Here is a 5,324-nt window from a genome sequence, read left to right as displayed (position 1 = left end):
AACAAATGCTGTCCATAGTCCACATTCCCTTAAGAGACTCGAAAACAATATTTAAAAGAACTATTTCAGCATCAACTAGAACAAAATATTCGACAGAAACACACAAAAGCATGAAACCCATTTGAGAAGTCACACATTCTCAATAACTGAAACACAACTGACAACGCCACGATAAAAGAGACCTTTCTCTCCAATGTCAGGGAAATCAGAGTCCTACAACACAAACAAATGCTGTCCATAGTCCACATTCCCTCAAGAGACTCGAAACAACATTTAAAAGAACTATTTCAGCATCAACTAGAACAAAATATTCGACAGAAACACACGAAAGCATGAAACCCATTTGAGAAGTCACACATTCTCAATAATAACAGAGACATTTCTCTCCAATGTCAGGGAGTTACCAGAAGGTGTTCGTGACGCATCATGTCCACGCCTCACTGAGTTCCAAATTGATCCTAATGACTTGAATCAATCAAACCTAGTCGTGCATGCGAGTCACTTAACCGATAGACTAATAGGCAATCTAGACACTCATGGAGGAATCAATAGTGAACGTTGTTTTGCATTGTTGAATTTGACGCACAAAGAAAACTTTAGCGGAGTAAATTAACTACGGTGCGAGGGTTGATAGAAACTATTCCTCTCTCTATTGAGAAGAGAACCTGGTGAAGAAGACGTCTACGAGGAGGGGATAAGGTTAAGAAGAATGAAAACAATTTTATCGAGAGATATGAAGCCACTTTTGGATTCGAAGAGGACGATAATGTAGATCTAGTTTAAGTTGAGAAAGTCCCATTACGCTACCGAAAGCTCAAAGTTCTATGATGCGACTTTTGTCAATTCCTGCTGCCAAAGGTGCAAGAAAACGTGAACCGTGGTGCGTGTTATGGTCTCTAGGAATGGTTCATGACTTACTTCCGTTTGAGTAGCTCCTGTTTGGTGAGTGGAGCCACTGTTAATTTCAATTTATAACCCTATAGTTCACGTCTTTTGCACCTTTGGCAGCAGGAATTGGCAAAAGGCATATTTTGGCAGTTTGAGCTTTTGGAATAATCTATTTCTGCTATACGTGGTACAGGATATATGGCAGCGTAATGGGACTTTCCCAACTTCAACGAGATCAACATTATCGTCGTCTTTGATTCCAACTAGGAATAGGCTAAACACTTGAAACATCAAAATCGGACTAACCCCAGGTATTTGAAAGATTTGATAGAGCAAGTGCAAGTGCTGAACGGAACCTTTAACGAGATAAACGAGTTAAACCCAAGGTGACAAAGGAGCATCCTAGAAAAACAAAGCAAATGTGTAGAAATTGTCAAGAGAACTTAAATCCGCCTCTAAATATTAAATCAATAGTCCAAGAACTCTAGGAATAGGCTAAACACTTGAAACATCAAAATCGGACTAACCCCAGGTATTTGAAAGATTTGATAGAACAAGTGCAAGTGCTGAACGGAACCTTTAACGAGATGTAACAGTGGCTCCACTCACCAAACAGGAGCTACTCAAACGGAAGTAAGTCATGAACCATTCCTAGAGACCATAACACTCGGAGCCATGTCAGTTGAAATCGGATTGGATTAGAATAAACTACATGACCCAGTGCCTAGAGAGTTCAAACTCAGACATAAGGGCCCACATCCTAGCCACCATCATTTGTAATCACCGCACCGCGGGTAACAATGTTCCATGTAATTCATTGGCAAACAAGATCACAGCAGATATTGAACTTATGGGACGAGTAGGCGTTCAGGAGAGAAATGTACTAGTCTCTCCTACTGCAACTGCTAATGGTTTTCTACAAAAAATACATACAAGTCGTACTGCCAATACTATTAGTACTACTAGTAATGATAGCAGTACAGCCCTTTTGCCAGACTAGAAACCACTTTTGGCCCACATAAGTCGTGCAATTTTCGGCATTTTTATTAGCCGCTTTGGCGGAACCACTCACAGTTCTAGTTCACCCTATAAGTACCCAACTTGTGCTAAAATTCCTGTATTAGTATCGAATGAGTTTGTATACAGGAATGGGAAGTTAGGGAGTGGTAATGGGGAAGGTAGTCAGGAATGGGAGAGGTAGTCAGGTATGGGAGAGGTAGTCAGGAATGGAAAAGGTACTTGGGAGCAGGTGATGTGAGGGAACTGCAAGCGCTACCAGAGAATTTCAATTATTCAAAACTCCATCACACGGAATTCGTTTTAATGGATATTTATCGTACGTTCGGTAGCGCGGCGTACGAAATGTACCACTGATTATTTTGTGTGTTCGCTGTGTTTTGTCAATAAAACAAAATGAGTTATGTCGTCAATGTGGCTTAGGATATTCTCTCAAAATGAACAGCGAACTTTTTATCAACCTGCGCTGCGGTTAGACACCGGCAGTATTTTATTCAGCAAAAACAATTATAAATATAAAGCTACAAATCTACAATATTCACCACGTAAAAATATTAAACTTTTCCTGGCTTAGGGAAAAATAGAAATTTGCAACTTTCTCGCAAGTATGAAAATAATTTCACAACTTGATCCTCACACTACAACCGCCTACACTTCTGCATGTAGTAGATTTAAACTAGATAATCCCCAAATATATTAGGGAAAAATAGAAATTTGCAACTTTCTCGCAAGTATGAAAATAATTTCACAACTTGATCCTCACACTACAACCGCCTACACTTCTACATGTAGTAGATTTAAACTAGATAATCCCCAAATATATTAAACACATTTTCGTCTCGGACCCAAGTCCACCACTTGAAGAACATCATTAAAATAAATATTTCGGGTCCATTAGAACGCTCGAACAAAATGAAAAGATGGATAAATACATTATCTCGCAATAGAAGAGATGAACCCGAAACAACCTTGATATTATCAAACGCAAGGGGCGACATCAGGGCACAAGGAGAAGGTCTCTAAGAAGAAGAACAGTGGAAACACATAAAAACCATGGACTTGACCATCATCTAAAACCAGAAGACCAGAACCTGCCTGCCTAGTATTTCAAATTCATAGCTTCCTCACTTGCCACTAAGTCTCGAGAAACTAACCAAGAATCCAATAAAATTGAAGAATGTTCCCAAATCTGACGTTTTCGGAATATTTTGTAGATATGAAAATGAAACGATAAATAAAACTAAAACTACCATCTACATCAAACGCAACAGGTATCTACATGATATCACTTGTAGATAAGCAGAAAAAAACTGTAATGAAATCTTTAAAAAACACTTAATTTAAATATAATAAAATTAAAACATAAAACCCATTATTATTTATTTTTATTATCATAGTTAAAAAATAATAAAATTCAAGAAATGATATTTTTTTTTTTTACATTTCTTTTTTTATGACTCTGTTTTAGTTTGTGTTGCAAGTGCTGCCACCTATCGGTATCATCGTGTCACATGCTTTGTACAGTGTTGTGACTATCAATAAATTTCTACGTTATGTTCTAACAAGCTATTCAACTTTTACGAGTGTGTCTTTCATTTCGGTTTGATCTGATCGATCAATTGGAACAAGGTGGATTCAAAAGACTAGAGAAAGGTTTTGACTTCTGTCTATACTGACAACCTTGCTATGATTGGCAATTACAAAATCAAATGACCAAGTTGACTTTATCGTGACTGAATGGTATAATGAAAAACGACATTCCGAAAGTCAAATTCAAAGTGAGCAAATCATTCACACACAAAGCGTACTCATTGGAACAAATTCTGTTCCGCTTGTTATGCAAATGTAGCCATTAGTCACCAAGGATATGTTTGATGACGTCACGATGGAAAGGAAAGCTCATGGTTTTTGATTCAAGCAATTCGAGAAAATCAAAATGGAAACATTAAAAACCCTGTACATTTATATCTACCGTAGGGAAGACAAAACTGACGCAAGAAAAAAGGGGTGGAAGGAGAGAGAAGAGAACCAGAAGAAGTTGAATAGTTATAATCTAAATTATAATCTAAATTACACAAGTTTTGTAATAATTGTGCCTCGTATCTTCTTCACCAGGTTCTCTTCTCAATAGATAGAGGAAGATAGTTTCTATCAACCCTCGCACCGTAGTTAATTTACTCCGCCAAAGTTTTCTTTGTGCTTCAAATTCAACAATGCAAAACAACGTTCCCCAATGATACCCGCTTTCCAAAGAGAACTTTTCGAAAAACACCCCCCCCCCTCCTCTTTTTTTCCGAAGCACAAAATTTTCAATTTCACACATCAAATCCGTAGTGCGACGCATCACACCTTTAGAAGAAGCGATTCCCAAATGCCTTTGCCATGAAATCTTTTCCGACAGCCTTTTTGAATTTCACACATCAAATCCGTAATGCGACGCATCACACCTTTAGAAGAAGCGATTCCCAAATGCCTTTGCCATGAAATCTTTTCCGACGGCCTTTTTAAGGATTCTAAAAAGGACGTTTTTCAAGGGGTTTAGACGTCACTGTATAACTGCCAAGGTTTTTAAGGACGAGGGTTTTACCCTTCGGCGACAAGCTACCCGTCACCTTACATTAACCAAATCCAGCCTGAGTCGGACTGATTTTCAAGGGGTTTAGACGTCACTGTATAACTGCCAAGGTTTTTAAGGACGAGGGTTTTACCCTTCGGCGACAAGCTACCCGTCACCTCACATTAACCAAATCCAGCCTGAGTCGGACTGGGAAAAGTCAACAGGACGCAATTGCCCAGATGGTCGCCCGGACACCAACCACGTTGCTAAACCGTAGTGCGACGCATCACACCTTTAGAAGAAGCGATTCCCAAATGCCTTTGCCATGAAATCTTTTCCGACAGCCTTTTTGAGGATTCTCAAAAGGACGTTTTTCAAGGGGTTTAGACGTCACTGTATAACTGCCAAGGTTTTTTAAGGACGAGGGTTTTACCCTTCGGCGACAAGCTACCCGTCACCTCACATGAACCAAATCCAGCCTGAGTCGGACTGGGAAAAGTCAACAGGACGCAATTGCCCAGATGGTCGCCCGGACACCAAACACGTTGCTAAATATAGAGGAAGATAGTTTCTATCAACCCTCGCACCGTAGTTAATTTACTCCGCTAAAGTTTTCTTTGTGCGTCAAATTCAACAATGCAAAACAACGTTCCCCAATGATACCCGCTTTCCAAAGAGAACTTTTCGAAAAACACTCCCCCCTCCTCTTTTTTTTCCGAAGCACAAAATTTTCAATTTCACACCCTTTGGCAGCAGGAATTGACAAAAGTCGCATCATAGAACTTTGAGCTTTCGGTAGCGTAATGGGACTTTCTCAACTTAAACTAGATCAACATTATCGTCCTCTTCGAATCCAAAAGTG

This window comes from Diaphorina citri, unplaced genomic scaffold (assembly GCF_000475195.1).
Source record: "Diaphorina citri unplaced genomic scaffold, Diaci psyllid genome assembly version 1.1 scaffold613, whole genome shotgun sequence".
NCBI lineage: Eukaryota > Metazoa > Arthropoda > Insecta > Hemiptera > Psyllidae > Diaphorina > Diaphorina citri.
The sequence above is the reverse complement of the archived record's forward strand: the minus strand, read 5'-3'. Positions refer to the sequence as shown.